The sequence below is a fragment of the Adiantum capillus-veneris genome, chromosome 13 (genome assembly GCF_014529385.1).
Source record: "Adiantum capillus-veneris isolate H3 chromosome 13, ASM1452938v2, whole genome shotgun sequence".
NCBI classification, from domain to species: domain Eukaryota; kingdom Viridiplantae; phylum Streptophyta; class Polypodiopsida; order Polypodiales; family Pteridaceae; genus Adiantum; species Adiantum capillus-veneris.
In genome coordinates this window covers 119,289,241-119,315,221 of record NC_140943.1, presented here as the reverse complement: position 1 = coordinate 119,315,221, position 25,981 = coordinate 119,289,241, and the positions used below count along the sequence as shown (strand labels likewise).

Genomic DNA, 25,981 nt, shown 5'->3' with positions numbered 1-25,981 from the left:
TGGAATACTACCAGAGACAAATATGCCGAATTGGCCCTTGAGTCCTCCAGACAGTTAGCTTTACAGGGGGACACATCATGCTGGTATGCACAGATGTCATCATGGTTCCAGATACATGGCTTCAACATGAACAGCTTGCCTCCCTTCTAGTACTCCCTTGATGCCACCATCGTTGTCTCTTACACGGGTGGAGATTACTAGACTCATTCACTAGGACCTGACCCAGTTGGACACCAAGAGGACATGGATAAAGGCGACACAGGAGTTGGGCACGAAGATGGCTTTCTAAAGAGGGCATCTTCTTCAACTCACAGGAGATGGGTTTGTGATTTGTCCCAACTATATGGATACACATCTATCTCATGGGTTACGGTGTGCCATTGGTCGGATACGGACATCTTCACACCAGCTTGAGATTGAGATTGGTAGATTTAGAGAGATACCAGCAACTAGCAGGATATGCCGCCTATGCCATACAGAGCCAGAGACAAAAACGCATTATATATGTCAGTGCACAGTGTATTACAAGATACAGGGTCACTTCCACTGTCTATTTAGAGAAGGCTTCGGACCCTTCTCAAGAGTCATGAGCTATCAGGACCGGAGATGTGTTGGCATGTATCTACTTGAGTTACACAGACACGGAGTTAGTTTACCGAGGCGATCTGGAGAGAGACAATCCCAGAGGCAGATTACTGATTTCTTCACACCAAACACTGGACAGATAGAGGAGAAGCCACCACTGCAAAGCTCAGCTCATACTCACACCCGTGGCTCTCATTGACCAAGCATTGGAACTAGAGAGATCGAAACGCCCACGACTGAGGAGAGGAGCTTCACAGCATCGACGGAGACTACAACAGAGGATTCAAGCCATACTATCTCGACATCCAGAGTACATATGAGGATGGATCTTTCACCCATTGTATCTTTCTCTTGTATTGGGTACGTATCAATGATCACACATACCGCACACAATTCGAGCTAGTAGCACTTCTAGATTCATTTTAGTATTTCTTTTTTTGTACTCGGACACGGTACCAAATTCACAAGTTTGTAACGGATTGGTCTCATAGGTCATTTTGGCCTTTTGAAGATGTTAATATATCATTTCATTTCTCATTCCCTTTCTTCGGGGAAAATAAAAGGCACCATCATTCAAGCTAAAGGGAATCACTAACGCAAGGAAAGAAAGTGAAGGATTTGTGAAAGTGTAAAACCTAGATCTTCACCATTTCAATTTGTTGCACCTCATATATGGATTTCATATTTGACCTACCAAAGACTCAGGGTGGGCATGATGGCATCTGGCCTATAGTGGATAGATTCAGCAAGCAAGCTCACTTACAGCCAGTGAAGAAAACAATAAAAGCCAATCACTTCACTATATTGTTCCTTACAAAGGTCTTCAGATTTCATGAGATGCCAAAGTCTATTGTGTTGGACAAAGACCTTAATTCACGAGAGCAGTGTGTGAGAAATTGAGTGTGTGAGAAATTGGGTGCAGACATGAACTAAGTGCTTCTATCTTCTTAGGGTCAAGATGATGGGTTATTTAGAAACAATATATCCTAAGCACTCAATTTCAAATTAAAAGAAAGTTCACTTCTCTTGGTTTAAGTACAATTGATTATGTTTAAGTAAGTCAAACACATGCTTTAAATGTTCTTTATGCTCTTGTTTAGATTTATTTGCCAATTGCACATGCTTACAGTAATTGAGGACTTATGCACAAAAGCATGCACACACTTTTGATTTTGGCAAAACACAAACTTCAATTCCAATTGAAATTGAACAATTTGATGCACATAAACATGAATCGTGCAATTAGTGCACCAAGGACAAGATCTTTCAGGAAGATCACTTTGTTGAGGATCAAACGACATCTTTTGCCAAGGTTAAAGAGGCTTTACAAAAATCTCACGACGGGCATAGGAGAGCAGCAGATAAGCATTGACACATCTTGCATTGTGCAGTAAAAGGAAGAAGACCGGGTGCTTCTCAAGTTTGAGAAGGCTCTATTGAAAACGATGAAGGGTAAAGAGAGGCTTATCCAAAGCTAAGTACGAGATATTATAGACCCTCCCATATCTCTGAGAAGATCAACGATGTATCCTTCATGCTGAAGTCGCTAGATCATTAGAGGATTCACAATGCTTTTCATGTAAAACCTCTACGACTTTCAAGAAACACATGCTGTGAAGCCAAAGATAGAAGAGACAAGAGACAGAGGAAATCCTTCAATGACGCAAGGCTTCAACGTCACTCAACCGACATTTAATCTCAAGAGTTCCATAAGCGACACTACACAAACAAATTGTGAAGCCAGAGATAGAAGAGACAAGAGACAGAGGAAATCCTTCAATGACGCAAGGTCTTCAACGTCACTCAACCGACATTTAATCTCAAGACTTCCATAAGCGACACTACACAAACAAATCGAGAATGTACCGAACAATCATGAGGCTTGCCTTCACATGGTGTGTTTGCATCATCAAGGTTCTTGCCCTTGGACACTCAAATGCTCCCTTCTACTTCTACTGGTACATAGAAGGGGATCCCTAGGAGGGACTGTACCATGATGCATGTATTGCACGACCATGTTTCACAAGTATTACTTGGGAGAGGAGACTATTTCCTTTGTCCCACCATGTTTCAGTGTTCACAACTAAGCGATTCCCTTGTAGGCACTATGAGGAAGGTGTAGAGTGTGTATTTTTACAGACAAAACAGGGAGGCGGCCTTAAAGCTTGTGATTAAATTCTGTGATTTGGGTCCATGATTGTGGTTCATTTGCTTGCTACTTAGCTGGAAATTTTACACTCTGCAAATCAAACCTGAGAAAGAATCATGACATTCCTGAGGTACAGAGAGAGAGAGCCTGTGCGTGTACCTTGACCAAACGCTAGCTCAACAAACTGCTGTGCAAGGAGAGGCTCTCGTCTACAGATCTAAAGTCTAAACGAGCTTGCATGCCATCCCTTTTAGCCACCCAAGTGAGCACCTTGTTCATGTCTATACCTTTTTCATGCCACCTTTTGAGATAAAATTTAATCTCTTTACCACAAGAGCAAGGGTATAAATCAATTCAGACCTAAAATGTATTCTCTTTATCACATAGAGAGAAAATTACTCTTAGCACCCTTCACATAAATCGATTCTTTTTAAATTAAGCGATGAAATCACGAGGCCCGTCAAGTTAAGAGAAAAGTTTGCACAATCTTCTCCATTGAGAAACTGAAGCAAAATCCTTCTCTAGGAATTCATCAATGAGTACATCAAAGGTTATTGTGTTCTCTCTCTCTCTCTCTCTCTCTCTCTCTCTCTCTCATATCAGATCTTGAGTTCAAGCCTCTTTGCGTAGATCTTTGAGGTCTCTAGGGATATTTCCTCTAATGTTAAATTTATCTTCTTCTCTTTCTCTCTCTCTCTCTCTCTCTCTCTCTCTCTCTCTCTCTCTCTATGTTTGTCTACTCCATTGTATCCGATAATACTTGGCAACCAAGTTTTCCCATGCAAGTACAATAATGGGGGTTAGAAGATGAGAGAGAGAAACACACAATTTAGTGGGGATTACTCAAGCTTGCTGACATGAGCATACCCATTTTCACACATGACCTTGTAATTATGATCAACAGGAACATACTCCCTAATCAAAAGATTTCCTTCAAATCCTATATGAAACCTTCAACACACATGCATTGATTGCATCATATGTGAAGCGCATTATTACTCCTCAGATTTGCTCAATCATGGCACCAATGATTGTGATGTGGAAATAGTATTAGCGATGTGCATAAGGCTTCTTACAACAACAAAAGAGACTAAAGTGGTTACGTCAAGGGTGATTGCTTTGGGAGGGTGGTTTGAATGTGCACAAAGGTGGGCAAAAATGGTTATGAGAGAGAGAGAGAGAGAGTTTTCTTCTTTGTGCTTTGTATTTACATGTGCTATAAGGATGAGCCCCATCATATGCATTGTGCATTAACTTATTGAATGTGCACTTTGGGGAGGTTCAAGCCTCAATGCTTAAGGGCACAATATGGAAATTTCAAGAGTCAAGCTCAAATTTTGCAACATATTTGCATGTGTTCAACTTCCTTTATCTCTCCATCTATCGTTTTCTCCTCCACTCCATACGTGCAAAGCAGCATTGTCCACACTACATTTGTTATTGTCTTCGCAGCCCATGATTGCATTAAATGCAAACTCATAGAATATGACCTCATGATTTGGCAGAGAATAGCAAGTGTTGATGCTCAGCATGAGACCTCTCGACACATGTTGACTTCCCTCAAGGAGGCTATGGTAAACCAAATACTCAAAAGCCCTTCCTCTTTATATATGTTTGACAAGTTTTCACACAAGCTTGCTGACATGAACTTACCCATTTTTGCACATGACCTTGTAATTATGATCAACATGAACATACTCCCTAATCAAAAGATTTCCTTCAAATCCTATATGAACCCTTCAAGACACATGCATTGATTGCATTATCTGTGAAGCGCACTATTACTCCTCACATTTGCTCTGCTAAATCAGATAAACAGGCTTGAGATATTCTGGTTGGTCTTTATGCAAGTCGCAACAATGAGGCTAAATTGCATTGTTGTGTAAAGAGTTGGAATCAAAGATTATGCATGAGAAAGATAACATGGATGCTTTCCTTGCTAGTATCAAGGATATAAATGAGCAACTCATTTTTGTAGGCTAAGTCATTTCAAATAGTTCCCTTGTGCAGATTCTTCTTGATGCATCGCTAGATTCTTACCAGACTTTTGCTAGTATTTGAATACTTTGACCCAAAGAAATCCTAATTTTGTCATTTGTTGTTGCAAGAGTCACTTTCAAGAACAACATGGCTAAACAGTGTGTAGTTGAATAGGCTTTTATTGTTGCTCAAAGAAAAGGCGGTAACAACAATATAGCCACCTCATGGTTCTTCAGCGAGTGGCAAATCACATGTTCCTACTTATTCTACTGGATGCAACCTCGTCTAGGAATTTTGGTGAAAAGGGCAAAAAGAAGATGTGTTGTCATTATTGCAAGGCCAATGATCACTTGATCAAGCAATGTCCTAAATTGAAGGCAAAAGAGACCAAGAAGACAGAGGCTGGTTCAACTACAAGTGCAACTATTGTAGAATCTTCTGTGAAAGGAGATTATGATGTTGATGTAGATGCCGAGTGGGCACTCGGTGCAGTTGCACTTATGATCCTTCTGTTCATGCTACATGTATGTCACTTGCTGCATATTCACATGTGTGGTAACTTTGACAGTGGTGCTACAAAGCACATTACCTCACATCATGACTTGTTTACCTCTCTCGAGTATGTCCCTCGCTTGTGCCAACAATGCCTCTTATCCGATTCAGGGAGTTGAAAAATTTGTGTTGATTGCTGTGAATGGAAGTTCTTTCACACTTGTTGATCCACTTTATGTATCTCGGATCAAAAAGAACCTTTTTTATATATTTGCACTTGCTAGGCTTAAGTCTTGTTGTGAAAGTTGGGGATGAAAGATGTACAGTTCATTATCTCAGTTTTGGTGATGAAATTGTTGCATGTGGCATTTTGTGTCGTGAGCTATATAAGCTCACTTTGTATGACAAGTGTGGGCAAATTTTTGCAAACGTAGTTGTGGATTCAAAGGCTGTTTCAGATGCAAAACTTTGGCATGCACGTTTTGGGCATGTGAATTTTGGCAATTTGTTGCATTTGTAGAAATCTGATATGGTTGCTTCTTTGCTGCCTCTTGAAGCACATGTGAAGCATGTTTGTGAAGGTTGTATTTTGGGTAAGATGCAGTGTTCAAAGTTTCCAAAGGATGGTTCAGTTGGGCTACATGCAGATTGCAACTTGTGCATAGCAATGTTTGTGTGCCCATGCAAACTCCATCCTTGGGCAATTACCTTTAATTCATGACTTTCATTGATGATTACTCCAGGCATGCATGGGTGCATCTGCTTAAAGCTAAGTCCAGAAATTTTTAGCTATAGTTAAAAATGTCTCTAAATGTGCTATCGGCATCGTCCGTTCAGATCTTGGGGGGGGGGGGGGGGGGGGGGGGGGGTCTATGTCTCATGAGTTTAATGCATTTTTGGATAGTCATGGTATAAAACACCAATGTATAGTGCCATATACACCTCAACAAAATGGTATTGCTGAAAGAAAAAATAGGTCGCTTACAGAAATGACACAATGTATGGTCAAGAGTCAAGCTTTTCCATATTTGTTTTTGCTTGAGGCCATCATGTGTGTTACTTATGTACTCAACAGGTGTCTTATGAAAATGTTGCAATCTATGAATCCATATAAAGCATGGCATGATAGGAAGCTATCTATTGATCACATGCACGTTTTTGGTTGTTTAGCTTATGCTTTAGTGCCACAAACGCAACACAAAAAAATTGAATGATAAGGCTGTTAAAAGAATTTTTGTTTGTTACAGTATTGAAAGCAAAGGATACAGGTTGTACCATCTACAAAAAAAATGTATCTCGGTTTCACGAGATGTTTTGTTTGTGGAAGATTTTGTTCAACCCTTATTGTCATGTACTAGAGACATTAATGTAAGCTCACAAGATATTTATGACATTTTGTTTCCTCTTTTCAGTGGTGCAAACTTGAATGTAAATTCAAATGAGAAAAATGTACAGCCTATGGGGGTTTCAGAAAATGCTACGGATCAGCCTATTACTGATGTAGATGTACATGATGTACTTGATGTGGAAAGGACTGTGATAATTAGCAGGCTAGAGGTATGCCAAAATGGCTGGTGCATACTTTGCGTGAGAGTGGCTTTGGATGTCTCTAGTTTATATGATGTAGAGGAACCTTTGTCTTTTGATGAAGCACAAAATTTTGAAAATTGGATAGCTGCCATGCAATCAGAATATAATGCACTTATAGAAAATGACACATGGACTTTATGTGATTTGCCTCCTGCAAAAAGTCCATTGGTACGAAGTGGGTTTACAAGTTGAAACGTAAGCCGGACAGTGAGATTGAGTGCTATAAGGCTCAACTTGTTGCAAAAGGTTATGCACAACAGAAAGGCATAGATTATGAAGAGACAATTTCTCCCACTTGTCATATGACTATTGTGCGTTTTTTATGTGCATTGGAAGCTCATTTTGGATAGGATGTATATCGAGTAGATATTGTTACTACTTTCTTAAATTGTGATATATTTGAGGAAGTTTATGTATCGCGCCTTGCGGTTTTGTCATAAAAGGACAAGAAGATAAAGTGTGCAAATGTAAGAAAGCGTTGTATGGGTTGAAGCAATCTCCTCATGCTTGGTATGAGAAAGCTGACACTCATTTGGTCAAACGAGGGTTTTGTAACATTCCAACAAAAAGCACTTTGTATGTAAAGCATGAGGGTGATGTATTTCTCATCGTTGTTCTCTATGGGGATGATTTATTGATCACTAGACAAAATGAGACACATATTGCTAAATTTAAGGCTGATTTAAATGCTACTTTCAAGATGAAAGACTTGAACTGTTGCATAATTACTTGGGCATACAAGTAAAGCAGTGTGATGGTGGTATTGCCTTGTGTCAAACAAGTTACATAAAGACATTGCTATGTAAGTTTGGACTTGAGGGCTGCAAACCTATTGCTAGTGCCATGGAAACAGGTTTTAAAATGAGTCTTCATGATGCTGGTGATCTTGTCGATGTCACTCTTTACCAAACTATTGTCAGATGCCTTATTTATGTATGCAATACAATGCCATATATTCACTTTGCAGTCTCACAGGCTAGCAGATTTATGCATAGCCCAGGGTCTAAGCATTGGCAGGTTGTCAAGAGGATTTTTGCTACTTGAGTGGCACTTTTCATCTTGGCTTGATTTATCCAAAATGATATCATTGTCGCCAAATTTATATGCTTTTTTAGACTCATATTGGGCTGGTTGTTTTGACACGTGAGTGCCCATAAGTGGTTTTTGTTTCATGCTCGACAGTTCATGCATATCATGGTTGAGCAAGAAGCGACCTACTGTGGCCACTTCTAGTTGTGAGGTTGAGTACATGGTTGTCTTCACAGAAGCTACGATTAAGTATGTATGGCTCAAATGCCTTATGGCTAATTTGGGTGTTGGACAAGACACTACCAACATCATCTACACTGATAGTCTGTGCGCATTGAAAGTTGTGAGGAACCTAGTTTCTCATGCTCGCACAAAAAACATTGAGGTGCATTATCACTAGTCAGGGAGAGACTCTCAATAGGAGAGATCAGCTTGGCTTATAAGACAACCTTGCAGATCTGTTCACAAAGGCATTTCCTTGTGAAAAGTTCAAAGTTTTCCTCAAAGATTTGGAATTACTCCCCTTTGTGGATTGATCATGCACTCAGGGCATGGCACTTCCCTATACATTATGTGCTAGCTCTTGCTCACCGCACCACTCCTAGGGAGGATTTGTTACCATATACATGTGGTAGTAATGTGTGTGAACACACTTTAAACCGCCGAGGCATTTTTTCCCTCACTACTAGGAGGTTTTTTCCTCTATGCATTGTAGATACGCCCATCACTCTAGGGATAAATTATCTTTCCATTGTGCACTAAGCTATACTACTCTCTGTTGTGTTCCTTGAGCTTCTTCATCTTCTCCAAGTTGTGTGTGTTTCCCTGCAACCCTGTTTCATCAAGAAGCCAAGCTCATACTCAATCTTCACATTTCCAACTACATGGGGAGTCAAAGCTCCGACAATTTCCATGGGCAACCCTCCAATTTGTTTTCCAAAGAGGAAGAATTGCATCTTTTGTTACCATATACATGTGGTAGTGATGTGTGTGAACACACTAGGACTGCCGTCGCATTTTTTCCCTCTTTGAGGTTTTTTCCCCCGAGCATTGTATATATGCCCATCACTCTAGGGCTATCTATCTTTCCATTGCACACTAAGTTATACACTCTCTATTGTGTGCCTTGAGCTTCCTTTGTCTTCTCCAAGCTGTGTGTGTTTCTCTGCAACCCTAATTCCAACAATTGGTATCAGAGCAGGTTGCGTCCTCCCGAGCTTAGTCGCCAGCTACTCCAGTACACGCCTGCTCACTTTCTCCAATTTCAGTGAGCTTTGACGAGCGTTCGCAGGTCTGCTCAAATTTTTGATTTGGACTCATTTCGGCCTCCGTTTTCACTACAGGCAGGTCTGCACAAGCAATTTAGTCATTTTGTGCAGAATTTCTATCAGTGCCATTTTCTGCATAACAGGTGCCTTATAGTCTTCTACGGTTTGTGCTATATAGCACGTGTTGTTCCTGCTCCATTTCTCCTATTTTCGGATAGTTTTCACATCAGGTGCAGCATTTACCATGGCTGACAACAACAACACAGATGTGTTCAAGATGTTTGCTGCTGAGAACAGGTTGGATGGGGACAACTACCATATGTGGGCTTATATTGAACATGTTCTTGTGTCAAAGGGCGTCTGGAACATTGTGCAGGGCATTGATGTTCGTCTTGGTTCTGAGGATGTAGGCGATGTTGAGGATGTTGCAGGTCTTGCTACAAGGATTGCTGACGTTAGAGTTGTTTTGCCTACGACAGAACAAGCTTGTTGGGATGTTAAGGATGCACAGGCTCATGCATTGATTGCGTTGTCAGTGAAGCGCACCATTGTTCCTCACATCCGTTCCGCAAAATCTGCAAAACAGGCTTGGGATATTCTAGCAGGTCTTTATGCAAGCCGCAATGAGGCTAAAATTTCTTTGCTGCGTAAAGAGCTGGAGTCGAAGATTATGCATGAGGAAGATGATATGGACACTTTCCTTGCTAGTGTCAAGGATATCAATGAGCAACTTATTTCTGCAGGTGAAGTCATTTCAGACAGTTCCCTTGTGCATACTGTTATTGATGCCTTACCAGATTCCTACTAGACTTTTGCTAGTACTTGGAGACTGATGACCCAAGGAAATCCTGAAGTTGTCAAGTTTGATGCATTATGCACATTGCTGTTGCAAGAGTCACTTTCTAGAAAAAACAGGACTAGTCAGCGTGCAGTTGAACAGGCTTTTATTGCTTCTCGAAGAAAGGGTGGTAACAGTAATGCAGCCACTTCTTATGGTTCTGCTGTGAGTGGCAAAAATTATGTTCCTAATGCTTCTGTTGGCAGCAATTCGTCTGGAAATTCTGGTGATAAGGGAAAAAAGAAGATGCGTTGCCATTATTGTAAACCAAATGATCACTTGATCAAGTCGTGTCCTAAGTTGAAGGCCAAAGAGGCTAAGAAGAAAGAGGGTGGTTCCATTGCAAATGCTGGTTCCACTACAAATGTAGCCATTGTTGAGTCTTCTGTGAAAGGAGACTCTAATGCTGATGTTGATGCAGAATGGGCTTTTAGCGCACAATGCACTTACAATCCTGGTGTCCATGATGCATACTTGTCAGTTGCTGCAGATTCACATGTGTGGTATTTCGACAGTGGTGCTACAAAGCACATTACCTCACATCGTGAATTGTTTACCTCTCTCGAGTCTATCCCTCATGGGAATTGAGTCACTTGTGCCAACAATGCCTCTTATCCAGTTTAGGGAGTTGGAAAGATTGTGCTTACTGCTTCTAATGCCAGTTCTTTCACACTTGTTGATGCACTTTATGTACCTGGGATCAAGAAGAATCTCTTGTCTGTATCCGCACTTGCTAGACTTGGACTTGTAGTCAAATTTGTGGATGACAGATGTACGGTTCATGATCTCAGTTTTGGTGATGAAATTGTTGCATCTGCCCTTTTGTGATGTGGGTTGTATAAGCTCACTTTGTATGACAAGTGTGGAAATTTTTTTGCAAATGCTGTTGCAGATTCAATGGCTATTTCAGATGCAAAACTTTGCCATGCACGTTTTGGTCATCTGAATTTTGCCAGTTTGCTGCGTTTGTAGAAATCTGATATGGTTGCTTCTTTGCCGCCTCTTGAAGAACCTGTCAAACATGTTTGTGAAGGCTGTATTTTGGGTAAGATGCAGCGTTCTAAGTTTCCAAAGGATGGTTCAGTTCGGGTCACATGCAGGTTGCAGCTTGTGCATATTGATGTTTGTGGACCCATGCAAACACCGTCCTTGGGAAATTACCTGTACTTTGTGACTTTCATTGATGATTACTCCATGCATGCATGGGTATTTCTGCTTAAAGCGAAGTCCGAAGTTTTTATGTGCTTTAAACAATTTCTGGCTATGGCTGAAAATGTCTCGAAATGTACTATGGGCACCCTCCGTTCTGAGCGAGGGGGGGAGTATATGTCTCATGAATTTAATGCATTTCTCGCTAGTCGTGGGATAAAACACCAATGTACAGTGCCTTATACACCTCAGCAAAATGGTGTTGCTGAGAGGAAAAACAGGTCACTGACGAAAATTGCACAATGCATGGTCAAAAGTCAAGCTTTGCCGCATTCTTTTTGGCTTGAGGCCATCATGTGTGCCACTTATGTACTTAACTGGTGTCCTACGAAAGCTTTGTAGTCTATTAGTCCATCTGAAGCATGGCATGATAGAAAGCCTTCTATTGAGCACATGCGTTTTTTGGCTGTTTGGCATATGCTTTGGTGCCACAAACACAGCGCAGAAAATTGGATGATAAGGCTGTCAAATGTATTTTTGTTGGTTATAGTGTTGAAAGCAAAGGTTACAGGTTGTATCATCCGCAAACAAAATGTATTCTGGTTTCATGGGATGTAGTGTTTGTGGAAGATTCTGTTCAGCCCTTGCTATCATGTACTAGAGACAGTAATGTAAGCTCACAGAACATTTATGACACTTTGTTTCCTCTTTTTGGTGGTGGAAATACGAATGTAAGTTCCAATGAGGCAAATGTACAGCCTATGGGGGTTTCTGAAAAATGTTGTAGATCAGCCTATTACTGATGCAGATGTACATGATGTACTTGATGAGGAAAGGGTTGAAAATGAGCAGGCTAGAGGTATGCCAAAATGGCTGGTGCACACTTTGCGTGACAGTAAATTGGATGCACCTTTGTCTAGTCGTACTCGTTCAGGCTCTTGCCATGCATCTTATGCATCAGATTGTTATGCTTTGGCTGTGTCTAGCTTACATGATGTTGAGGAGCCTCTGTCGTTTGAGGAAGCACAAAATTCAAAAAATTGGATGGTTTCCATGCAATCAGAATATGATGCACTTATAGAAAATGACACATGGACTTTATGTGATTTGCCTCCTGGCAAAAAGGCCATTGGTACGAAGTGGGTTTACAAGTTGAAACGCAAGCCGGATGGTGAGATCGATCGCCATAAGGCTCGACTTGTTGCAAAGGGTTATGCACAGCAAAAAGGCATAGATTATGAAGAGACTTTTGCTCTCACTTGTCGTATGACTACTGTGCGTTTTCTATGTGCATTGGCAGCTCATTTTGGTTGGGATGTACATCAATCGAACATTGTTACTGCTTTCTTGAATGGTGACATATTTGAGGAAGTTTATGTAACGCAGCCTCGCGGTTTTGTCATAAAAGGACAAGAGGACAAAGTGTGCAAATGTAACAAGGCTTTGTATGGGTTGAAGCAATCTCCTCGTGCTTGGTATGAGAAAGCTGACACTCATTTGGTCAAACAAGGTTTTCGTAACAGTCCAACAGAAAGCACATTGTATGTAAAGCGTGAGGGTGATGTACTTCTCATTGTGGTTCTTTATGTTGATGATTTGTTGATCACTGGACCAAATGAGAGACATATTGCTGAACTTAAGGCTGATTTGAATGCTACTTTCAAGATGAAAGATTTGAGGCTGTTGCATCATGTTAAGTATGGAGCCTGATTTACCCTTGTAATTTTCTGTGGTAAAAGCGCACATTTGTAAGGCCCCCATTATGAGGAGAAGCCATCGTGCGTGAAGGAAAATCACTCACCGAAAACCAAAATTTTCACGGACAAGAATCAGGGGCAACTTTAGAGGCCTCGGGGGCGGAGGCCCCCGAGACTTTTTTTTTTCGCCGGAATATTATGGCCGGACGGTGGCCGGAAAGTAGTCGAAAAACAACCGGTCAGTTGGCCGGTGGCCGGTAGTCAATGGCCGATGGCCGGTGGTCGGAAGTCAATGGCCGGTGGCCGGTGGCCGAATTCAAAAGCGGACTTGTCTTCTCAAGGGCGGCCACACATGGGCAGATTGGAGGGTCCGATTTGGACTTATTCGCACAAAGGCGGCTACACATGGCTGTCTCTCATAAGAGAGGGCAGCCCTTTTGGCCTATAAAAGGAGGCCATTTCTACACACATTTCATAGTGTGAAGTTGATGCAACAAGGTGAGTGTGAGGTAGTGAGAGTAGAGCAAGGCGGGAGCTCTATCAAGGGTTTAATCCCTTTGTAAACTACTTCTTCTTTTGAAGTGCTAAAGCCATTGAGTGGCTGCTTTCCCAAGGACGTAACCCACATTGGGTGAACCACGTATATCGTGTGTACTCTCTCTCTCTCTCTCTCTCTCTCTCTCTCTCTCTCTCTCTCTCTCTCTCTCTCTCTCTCTACTCCATAATCTCTTGTGTGTGAAATCTATCTCTCTCCATTAAGTAATCAACTCAAAAATCTATTTAGCTACGTCTTATTTCCTAACAACTGGTATCAGAGCAAGGTTTGCTCATAGCTAAATTATCTCAAGGAAAGGATTCCTTGAATTGAGTGGGAGTTATGGCGGAGGAAGGAAAGCTCAAGATTGAGAAGTTCAACTGCAAAAACTACTAACATTGGAAGATGCAGATTGAAGACTATCTCTACTAGAAGGACCTCTATTTGCCACTAGGCGGTCTTGCAAAGAAGCCCGCAACAATGGCAGATGAAGCATGGATTGTCCTTGATCGAAAGGCACTTGGAACAATCCGGTTAAGCTTGGCGTCAACGGTGGCCTTCAATGTTTCGGAGATGAAGACCACGGAGGACTTGATGAAGTCACTTGACGACTTCTACGAGAAACCATCGGCATCCAATAAGGTATTTCTTATGAAGCGCTTGTTCAATCTAAAGATGGCAGAGAATGGTTCAGTTGCAGAACACCTAAATGACTTTAACACAAACATAAGTCAACTTCGATCAGTGAAAATCAATTTCGATGACGAAGTGCGAGCTCTCCTTATACTATCATCTCTACCGGATAGTTGGGACAGCCTTGTGATGGCTATAAGTAATTCTATCTCTAGCACAAATACTCTTAAGTTTGATGATGTTGTGGGTGTTCTCCTAAGCGAGGAAATGTGAAGGAGAAGCACAGGAGAATCATCAAGTGCTGCACTATCAGTGGAAACAAGAGGAAGGCCTAAGGAGAGGTTCAAAAACCAAAAGGGTCGTGATCGCTTAAGGCGGAGCAAGTCACGCACAAAGTCAATTCTTGAATGTTGGAACTGCGGCAAGAAGGGCCACCTCAAGAAGGATTGCTGGTCCAAGAAGAAGAAGGAGACAGAGTCTCAAGACAACAAGCCAACATCGGAGGCCAATGTGGCAGGTAAAGTAGAGCAAGATGCTCTAATTCTCTCATTAGACAATGTGTCTAATTCCTGGATAGTAGATTTCGGGGCTTCATTCCATGCGACACCACACAAGCAACATTTCCAAGACTACACCAAAGGTAATTTTGGGTATGTATACTTGGGAGATGATGAAGCTTGTGAGATTGTCGGCAAAGGTACAGTTTCTGTCAAAACTGCTAACGGAAATGAATGGAAGCTTAAAGATGTTAGGCATGTTCCTTCTCTTCGCAAAAATTTGATCTCTACAGGACAATTGGACGATGAAGGTCACAACATTGCATTCGGAAACAAACGGTGGAAGATCTCAAAGGGATCTTTGGTGGTTGCCAAGGGAGAAAAAGTCGGTACACTTTACTTGTGTACTGTTAGCACGCAACCTTCAGCTTGTGTAGCAACTACAGAAGTTGACAGTGCGGTGTGGCACTACTTACTTGGGCATATGAGTGCCAAAGGAATGCAAATCCTTCAAACAAAGAAGCTTCTACCAGGTTTGAAAGAAGTGGACTTAGAGTTCTGTGAAGATTGTGTTTATGGTAAACAAAAGAGGGTAAAATTTCAAAAATCAGGAAATGAAAGAAAAAATAAAAAACTTGAGTTGGTTCATTCTGATGTTTGGGGTCCTGCAAGTACACCATCACTTGGTGGCTCATTGTACTATGTAACATTCATAGACGATGCCACTAGAAAAACATGGGTTTATGTCATGAAGAATAAATCCGATGTATTTTTCATATTTCAAAGGGGGAAAGCCTTTGTGGAGAATGAAACAGGTACCAAGGTTAAATGCCTCAGATCTAACAATGGAGGCGAATATTGCAGCCAAGCTTTTGAAAGCTTTTGTGCTAGCAATGGCATTCGGAGGCAAAGGACAACCCCAAGGACACCTCAACAAAATGGGATTTCGAAAAGGATGAACAGGACAATCATGGAACGAGCACGAAGCATGCGGCTACATGTAGGCCTACCTCTTGAGCTTTGGGCGGAAGCTATAAGTACGTCTGTGTACTTAATCAATCGGTCACCCTCAACGACATTGGATGGGGGAGTTCCAGAAGAGGCATGGACAGGTAAACCGGTGAATTATGCATTTCTCAAAGTGTTTGGGTGTGAGGCTTTCATGCACATAGATAGAAGCCTAAGATCAAAGCTAGATGCAAAATCCAAAAAGTGTTTCTTCATTGGCTATGGAGAAGGAGACTTTGGGTATCGCCTATGGAATCCTGAAGATGGTAAAATCTTAAGGAGTAGGGATGTAATTTTTAACGAACAAAATATGTACAAAGATTACTTGGAAAGAAAACAAACAAAAGAAACACGTGATGAGTACATGGAGCTTGAGGACGGTGAAGACTCAAGGACTGGAAACGGTGACAATGTGCAACCAAATGAGGAGCCTCAACCTATTCCCCGAAGATCTACAAGAGCAAGTAGACCTCCAGAAAGGTTTGTACCTTCCTTCAACCATCTCTTGATCTCAGATTCTGGAGAGCCGGAATCATACGAAGAAGCTATGCAACATGAATCCAAAGAAGAATGGACGAAGAGCATGCAAGTGGAGATGGACTCACTACATCGCAACAAAACATGGGAGTTGGTTGAGTTGCCTAAAGGTAAGCGGGCACTTCAAAACAAATGGGGGTACAAGCTGAAGGAAGAAGAAGGTGGGAAGAAAAGGTACAAGTCTAACCTTGTGGTAAAAGGTTTTTCTCAAAACAAAGGTATTGACTTCAATGAAATATTTTCTCCTGTTGTAAAAATGAACTCAATTAGGCTTGTCTTAAGCCTTGTGGCTGTTCATGATTTAAATCTCGAGCAAATGGATGTAAATACGGCATTCCCTCACGATGACTTAGAGGAGGAAATCTACATGCTTCAACCAAAGGGGTATGAAGTAAAAGATAAGGAGAAAATGGTTTGCAGATTAAAGAAGAGCTTGTATGGTTTAAAGCAAGCATCAAGACAATGGTACTTGAAGTTTGATCGATGGATGTTGGATCATGGATTCACAAGATGCAACTCGGATCACTGCGTCTACACGAAGAATTTGGGAGATGGGAAGTTCATCATCCTAATGTTGTATGTTGATGACATGCTGATTGCAAGTGCTAACATGCAGGACATCAAAGACCTAAAAGAGGAGCTGTCTAAATCTTTTTCAATGAAAGATTTAGGTGCTGCAAAGAGGATACTTGGTATGAAAATATCAAGGGACAGGACGAAGAAGACAATAAAGCTATCTCAAGAAGATTACATCAAGAAGGTACTAGAAAGGTTTGCAATGCAAAATGCAAAACCAGTTTCTACACCTTTGGCTGGTCCTTTTAAATTAACGAAGGATATGTGTCCAAAGACACAAGAGGAGATAGCCTATATGTCTAAAGTTCCATATGCTGCATCGGTAGGTTCTTTAATGTATGCTATGGTCTGGACAAGACCAGACATTGCACATGCAGTGGGAGTTGTGAGTAGGTTCATGGACAACTCAGGTAAAGAGCATTGGCAAGCTGTGAAGTGGATACTTAGGTATCTAAAAGGGACAACAACAAATGCTTTGTATTTTGGAGGAATTGATATTTTTCTAGAAGGGTATGCTGATGCAGATATGGCAGGTGACAAAGATACTCGAAGGAGCACTACTGGCTATGTGTTCACGGTTGGAGGCACAGCAGTAAGCTGGGCTTCAAAGCTGCAGAAAGTGGTTTCACTTTCTACCACGGAAGAAGAGTATGTAGCAATGACGGAGGCAAGCAAAGAAATTCTGCGGCTTCACAGATTCTTAGAAGAGCTTGGATTCAAACAAGACAATTGTGTCTTGTACAGTGATAGCCAAAGCGCTATCCATCTTGCGAAGAACTCAGTCTTTCATTCAAGGACAAAGCACATTGAGGTGAGATATCACTTCATACGCACTCTTTTGGAAGAGGGACAGCTAAAGCTAGGAAAGGTGCATATAAGTGAAAATCCTGTAGACATGTTTACAAAGGTGGTCAACAAGGAGAAGTTGAGCTTTTGCTCATCTTCAATCGGTATTCAAGGATAAGAAGCCAGAATGGAAAGCAGTCACAGGGTTGGTTTGGAGATCAGTCTCCAAGTGGGAGATTGTTAAGTATGGAGCCTGATTTACCCTTGTAATTTTCTGTGGTAAAAGCGCACATTTGTAAGGCCCCCATTATGAGGAGAAGCCATCGTGCGTGAAGGAAAATCACTCACCGAAAACCAAAATTTTCACGGACAAGAATCAGGGGCAACTTTAGAGGCCTCGGGGGCGGAGGCCCCCGAGACTTTTTTTTTTCGCCGGAATATTATGGCCGGACGGTGGCCGGAAAGTAGTCGAAAAACAACCGGTCAGTTGGCCGGTGGCCGGTAGTCAATGGCCGATGGCCGGTGGTCGGAAGTCAATGGCCGGTGGCCGGTGGCCGAATTCAAAAGCGGACTTGTCTTCTCAAGGGCGGCCACACATGGGCAGATTGGAGGGTCCGATTTGGACTTATTCGCACAAAGGCGGCTACACATGGCTGTCTCTCATAAGAGAGGGCAGCCCTTTTGGCCTATAAAAGGAGGCCATTTCTACACACATTCCATAGTGTGAAGTTGATGCAACAAGGTGAGTGTGAGGTGGTGAGAGTGAAGCAAGGCGGGAGCTCTATCAAGGGTTTAATCCCTTTGTAAACTACTTCTTCTTTTGAAGTGCTAAAGCCATTGAGTGGCTGCTTTCCCGTGGACGTAGCCCACATTGGGTGAACTACGTATATCGTGTGTACTCTCTCTCTCTCTCTCTCTACTATATAATCTCTTGTGTGTGAAATCTATCTCTCTCCATTAAGTAATCTACTCAAAAATCTATTTAGCTACGTCTTATTTCCTACCACATCATTACTTGGGTATACAGTTTAAGCAGTGTGATGGTGGTATTGCCTTGTGTCAGAAAAGTTACATAGAGACATTGCTATATAAGTTTGGACTTGAGGATTGCAAACCTATTTCCACTCCATGGAAACAGGTTTGAAGTTGAGTCTACATGATGCTCGCGATCCTGCTAATGTCACTCTTTATCAAACTGCTATTGGCTGCCTCATTTATGTATGCAGCACGAGGCCGGATATTCGGTTTGCAGTCTCATAGGTCAGCAGATTTATGCATAGCCCAGGGTCTAAGCATTGGTAGGCTATCAAGAGGATTTTCCGCTACCTTAGTGGCTTTACATCTTGGATTGTTTTATCCCAAGGGGGGATCATTGCCGCCAGACTTACATGCTTTTTCGGACTCAGATTGGGTTGGTTGTTTTGACACGAGAGTGTCCACTAGTGGTTTTTGTTTAATGCTTGGCAGTTCATGTATATCATGGTTGAGCAAGAAGCAACCTATTGTGGCCACTTCGAGTTGTGAGGCTGAGTACAGGGCTATCTTCACAGCTACGGTTGAGTGTGTATGGCTCAGACGCCTTATGACTGATTTGGGTGTTGGACAGGACACTGCCAACACTATCTACACTGACAGTCAGAGCGCATTGGCAGTTGCGAGGAACCCAATTTTTCATGCTCGCACAAAGCACATTGAGGTGCATTACCACTGTTTTAGGGAGAGGCTCTCAACAGGAGAGATCAGCTTGGTTTATGTGCCAACACAGGACAACCTTGCAGATCTTTTCACAAAGGCATTGTCTCGTGAGAAGCTTGAAGCTTTCCGCAAAGCTTTGGTCTTACTCCCCGTTGTGGACTGATCATGTCCTTAGGGCATGGCACTTCCCTTTACTCATGTGCCAGCTCTCGTTCACCGCATCACTCCAGGGGGGGATTTGTTACCATATACATGTGGTAGTGATGTGTGTGAGCACACTAGGACCGCCGGGGCATTTTCCCCCCTCTTTAGGAGGTTTTTTCCCCCGAGCATTGTATATGCGCCCATCACTCTAGGGCTATCTATCTTTCCATTGCACACTAAGTTACACACTCTCTATTGTGTGCCTTGAGATTCCTTTATCTTCTCCAAGCTGTGTGTGTTTCTCTGCAACCCTAATTCCAACATCTTTAACACAATAGGGACTTCTTGTATGTGCAGTTCAACCAAAACTACAAAATCCAAGGGTTCTTATCTAATCTTTCCAATTCTTATCAAAGGCCCTTCAATAGAGGACTTGCCAAAAAATCAAGCTTTTGCTTGATCTTTTCACCTTCAAGTGAATGGGAAGTAGAGTACCATCATTTATCTGATAGGTAAGACTACTTCAAATGACTTTAACAGGAGTAGGAACACAAAAGGGAGGACTAGAATTAGAAGGCACTATATGAGTTATTCTCCATCTCTCTTTACTCTCAAGCTTAACCAAATCAGAGTGCCCACTAGCTTATCTACCAATCAGTTTTTTTTCCCCTTTTTTACAGCCCCCAAGTTAAAACAAACAAGTGATAAAATCACGAGGCTTGCTCGTAATATAAAACTTGGTAGAAAATTTTTGCAACTTGAAAACTCATGCGAGCTCTCGATATGTATGATATTAAGCACTACCCTAGATATCAAATGAAAAAGTTCAAGCAATTATATTTACCTACCAATGCACATTCATGTGATTGATATGGCCATTATGAATATAATGTAACCTTTGGGAATCAACAAATTTTTAAATCAATACCTCAATCAAAAAGAGAGAATAAGTGGTGTTTTCCTCACATAATTGACTCTCTCTAGCCACACACATAACAAGAAGTCGGCAAAAAATTATTTGTATTTTAATATGTCCAATATGAATGCACTATACAGAGAAGATGTGCATTGTACACAACAATCAAATTTCAAAGCATGCTTATTGAAGCGTCAACTTCAGGTAGGACCTTTTTCTCATAAATGGCCACTACTTAGTGCACAGTTCAATAAGTACATCACATCACAAGCCCAAGAAGGAACCTTCTATGTAGTGAATGAGTAATACTAACCACCACAAATTTTGCCAAAATCGACTTTTGTTATGCTTCCTTGCTTTCTCTTGTTAAGGTGTGCTTAAGCCTTAAGGGGACTCTCATCTCTCTCTCTCTCTCTCTCTCTCTCTCTCTCTCTCTCTCTCTCTCTCTCTCTCTCTCTCTCTCTCTCTCTCTCTCTCTCTCACACACACACACACACACACACACACACACACACACACACACACACACATCGTTGTTGAAGCTGAGTTGGATTCGATACGTACACATGGAACAATGTTTGAGCAAGATTTTGTTAGTGACCTTATGTACTTATATGTCGTGCTTCCTCTCATGATCATCATCACTTTCGTTGGCAAATTCATTGCACTCTTTCTATCACCGAAGTATTATAGGTTGGTAATCTCAGTTCATTCTTCAATAGAAGGTCTTGAGTTGAACACTCTTCGAATAGATCTTTGAGGTCTCTTGACTGTTCCTAATGTTAAATATTTTTCTTCTTCTTCTCTCTCTCTCTCTCTCACATAATAATGGCTTGCATTATTAAAAAAAAAACCATTGATTAACCCGATTCCCCCCCTCCCACCCTTAGGCTCAACGAAGCCCCCCCCCCCCCCGCGCGCTTGTTCACTTGTCCCTCTTCTGCCTTGCCCCCTCACAACAGTCCGAGGGGGGGAGGAGCCTTGGACCTTTCAATCGCAAGATCTAGCGTTCCAAAAAGATTTAATGATTTGAGGGCATCCACTTATTGCTTGTCTTTGTAATGAGTATATTTTGTCTCACTAATCATCAAAAAATTATGCATTTTTTAAAATAACCTTCCCTTTTTCATTAGCAAAAAAGGGAAGGCATCACTAAAACCTCACCCCTTTGGGGGATGCCATATTTTTCATTAGCAAAAAGGTTAGTGGCCTCTAAAGCCTTAGCCTTTTGGATAGGCCAAAAAAAACAAGCTTGCATCAATTAGGACAGACCAATTGGTGCATGAATCCTCAACCTTGAGCTATTGTGCAATAATAATGAGTGCTTTTGACATGAATGAGCATAAAATTGTCTATAATTGGACGAGAAGGTGGGTACTAAGTTGCCCTTTACAAATCACTCTGCATTATGCCGTGTATTTGAAAATTAAGAAACTCTTTGATGCTCCTCAAAGACAAAGGACTCTCAAGTGGCACATGCACTTTATGTTATCATAATAGGCACCCCATATGATCAACTACCTATTTGAAATGTGAGCTTCTAAAGCCTAAAGCATGATTATTCTTTATAAGAAATTAATTGGATATTGTCCAGAGTAATAGTTGTAAAACCATCTTCTCTCTAAGATTTCTTCCTCACCTTGCACCTCTCTTATTTTTCTGCGAGATGCACATAGAGATCGTTGAAGGCTTGAATCCCACATGTCTCTTCTACACAAGGTAGGCATGTGCACAAGAGAGATTGTTTCTCTCATGATATGGATCCTCCTCCATCACTCATCTTGCACACCTTCACCTTCTCATCTTCCTCATGAATCCCTTACTTCCTCTTCCCGGCCAAATTCTCTACAAAGTCCTCCCTTGTTGCCTCCTTTTCAATGCCTTTGTACTTTCTAGCCTTGTTCTATTTACACCGCATGGTGGTGCATGTCTTTATACACTATCAGGGACCAAAGGTTTGTTTTGAATATATGGCTTTTACTATTTTCAATGCATAGAGGCTGCAAGCACCAAAAGGGGGTGTAATTGCCTAAAGAATTTATGAGCTTGAACGTGTGGAGTTTGGGGGTATACGAGGAGATGGATAGGTTGAGGAGGAGAGAGAAAAGGGGTGAGAGTTTCAGTATAGTGGTTTTTTTAAACTAAAAATCTTACAACCCAAGTGAATGTGTGGTAGTGATGTGTATTATTAGTACACATCGACACTTTTTTCCATTGCTAGGAGGTTATTTTCCCCAGCTTGTATATACACCCATCACTCTAGGAAAAACCTTTTCTTTGTGTTAGCACAATGAGTAATACTACTTTTTGTGTTGTGTACTCTTGAGCTTCTCCTTGATCTTCTCTTCATGTGCATTCTTGCAGCCATACTTCTAACAAATAGTATAAAAGAGGGCTTTGACATCTTTTCAGCATTGCAAACACCCTCCTAGATCACCTTCTCACATTGAGCTGATTTCTTGCAAGTGTTTTCAAGGTGACATAACCTTCGGGCTCATCTAGCTCTCCATGCACATGCAATTGTGTCCTTTTGTGCAATTTTTTGACACTATAGATTTTGCAAAACACACTTTCTAGTCTTTTTTTTCTTTTGTACTATATAGCGTTGGTTAGTGTTTCAATTTTTCCTCAATGAAGGAAAAAATTGCATTAGATGTAGTCATCAACCTTGGCTGACAACAATGCTGCTTTCTGTATACATTCGCCTAAGAATAATTGGATGGGGACAACTCCCAACCTTGAGCATACATGATGCAACATGTCCTTGTTGAAAGGGAATTTGGAACATTGTGTGTGGTTGTGATTTCTAGAAAAATTGTAGCGTTCTAAGTTTCGTAAGGATGGCTCAATGTGGGCTACTTGCAAGGTGAGAAAATTTATGCCTAGCCCAAGTTCTTTGCATTGGAATGTAATTAAGTGGATCTTTTGCTAGTTGAGTGGTGCTATACATCTTGTACCCACCTTGGTGTAAACTCTACATGTATTTCATAGGGTCCATGGCACCCTAAATCTATGACGTATGCGGGGCCAAGTACTTCAGGTTCATTATCTAAATGAAGCTAGAGATTTGGTTCTAATAATGAGCTAATATGATGGGGGTTTATGATCCCACCTATTTTCCTGGGGATTTCAAGGAAGCTAGCAGTTATTACAAATACTCTCATGATGGCACTCTACATGCCATGATCATGAACCCTATGAGGGTAACCCCAATGCTCCTAGAAAGAATGATACATGTTTCAAGTGTGGGGGGAACCATTGGATAAGGGCATGTCCCTAGGATAATTTAAATCAGGTGGTCAAACAATACCATGGGGAGTACCATCTATACTATACTATATATTAAAATGAAAGGAGTGGCCATCCACATGGCTACAAATTCTTTCAATCATCAGAGGATGGTCTTGCCTTCCTCTCCAAACGGGGTAGCCAACATGGAGAGCCAACTTGAGCATCTCAAGTGGGAGTTGCCCTTGCATTGCAAACAAAGGGCCGATAGAAGCTAAAGGAGCACATCCCCTTGAATGGTAGCCTTGAACAACAAGTAGGTGCATGTCAAGCTGAGAGGCCTCTGTGTCCATGTGGCTACAAGACCCCCACAGTCCAAGGAGGGGGATAGCCATACCTCACACCTTGAGGCAGAGGAGTCCCAACACCTCTCGATAGTCCTGAGATAGCTTGGCTATATATTTAAGCCCAAGAGGCATTCGCAGGTTTTCCAATAGCTGCATGAGTAGCAATCTTTTCTAGCTCCAATGATTACGTCGCTGCATGTGACATAAGTTCAAGTTATTCTGAGAGAGAGAGAGAGAGAGAGAGAGAGAGAGAGAGAGAGAGAGAGAGAGAGAGAGAGAGAGAGAGAGAGAGAGAGAGAGAGAGAGAGAGAGAGAGAGAGATTTTATTATGGTCCTCAGAGGTCAAATATGACCTATGGGACCAAAGTTACATGTGATGTAGTATGTGTATGGCTGATGAGTGACTCTCGATGCTCCAAAATTGTGGTGATGAGAGTTGCAACGGAGAGCCCACACTTTGGCTGGGAGAGGAAAGTGTGTAGGTCTAAGTTATGGCTGAAAATGTGAGAGAAGCAAGTTTGGATGTGACCAAAAGCTGAGCACTCTAGTAGTGTGTGGTACTCAGACTCTCGAACATGCAGTGAGCATAATGTGCGCATATATTCGATTTGACTCTTCTCCATTGCGCCAACACCCTATCTTGCATCGAAGGAAATGGGAGCTAAGCCAAATGGCTGCGACAGTGCGTATTTCTGACAAGGGGATAGGCTCAAGCATGTAACTGTGAGTACGGTTTCCTCTTTCAGCGAAGAACATGGTTTTGTAGTTGGGGGCAATATGGGTTGTGTAATGTATGAAGCTTGACCCACCGGAATTTTCCCAACCCGTAATACATTGGCGTTGTAAAAAAGCTTCATTCACTTTGGATTCAATTGAAGCATCATGTACCAAGTGTAATGCATCCCATCTCCCAAACCACTTCTTTATGTCTTGCATCCATCCTGTGCTCAAGATCTTGCTTTTATGCGTCTTTTGAACTTTTTTGTTTGCTTCCCATGCAATTGTAGGAAGTCAATGTGAGGGGTTTTGATGCATCTTTATCATGTACTCCACAACCCTTTCCATGCCCATAACTTCAATTGGAAGACATCCCGACTCAAGAAGTAGGAGCATATATGGTGTTTGTGTCTTCACTTGGAGAAATTTTGTGAGAAAACGCTTTTGGACATTCTCAAACTCTTTCCAAGTAGACTTTGAGATGCTCCCACCCCACACTTTAACTCCATAAAGAAGAACCGGTGTCACCAATGCATCAAAAAGATACTTCTTGAGAATCCAACACTTGATGTTTCCTGCATTACACATGTTCTCAAATGCATAATATGCTCTCTTTCCCACTTCTAAACGACGCATAGCACGTTCATACCACTTGTGATTGGGCGGAACCTCAAGACCAAGGTACTTAACTCAACAACTCCAAGTGTCTCATTGTTGTACACAATACATGGCTTCTCCTTATGGTTGGTTTTCACAAGCATAACCTTTGTCTTGGATTCGTTCACAATCAGCCCACTATGCAAGCAAAAGTTCTCAAGGACAACCATAAGCTTTTGTGCATCTTCTAAAGTGTGTGCTAGAAGCACTACATCATCCGCATACAACAAAAGCATGATTACCGCATTGCAAATAGTGACCTCTTCAATGCCTTCTTCTTGCATAAAGTCAGGTACCATTTGTTCCAATTGATCGATGCATAGACCAAAGAGAGTTGGTGACAACGGACATCCTTGTTTAACCCCAATAATGTTTACAAAAATTTCTGAAATTTCTCTTCCCATGTGCAATTGACAAATCACCTTCTCATAGATTCGAGAAACCGCAAGCATAAACTCACTTGGCACTTGGAGTTCTTCTATCCTTCTCCAGAAATGTTTAGTGGAATCATATCAAAGGCTTTCTTAAAGTCCACAAAACAGAAATACAATCGCTTGCCTTTCAACTGAATTTCCTCAATAGTGACAAGATGATCAATGGTGTTATGGCATTGACGAAAACCCGCTTATCCCTTTGCACGCTTGTCATTATCTTTAGCCCAATCACTCAATTTCATCTCCATTATGCACCCAAACAACTTTCCCATAAGAGACTCAATCATTATAGTCCGGTAGTTGTTTACATTCTTTACGTCCCTTCCTTTATGCAAAGGCTACCTCTTGTCGCTCGAGTAGGTTGTCATTGTGCTACCCTAGTGACATCGACTTCTAGTAGAACAAGCCAACAATCTGCACCTCCCAATTGGTCTCTCTCTCTCTCTCTCTCTCTCTCTCTCTCTCTCTCTCTCTCTCTCTCTCTCTCTCTCTCT

The 25,981-nt window shown here is 41.6% G+C and overlaps 1 protein-coding gene across 1 annotated transcript in view; it reads right to left on the bottom strand.

Moving 5' to 3' along the window:
- Nucleotides 1-3,046, bottom strand: part of LOC147444753 (NAD(P)-binding Rossmann-fold superfamily protein) — a 122,117-nt gene extending 119,071 nt beyond the window's left edge. Inside the window, exon 1 of the mRNA XM_086527287.1 lies at nucleotides 2,894-3,046. The gene's annotated coding sequence lies outside the window, so the exon portion shown is untranslated. The remainder of the gene's footprint in view (nucleotides 1-2,893) is intronic.
- Between the last annotated feature and the right edge of the window lie 22,935 nt (nucleotides 3,047-25,981).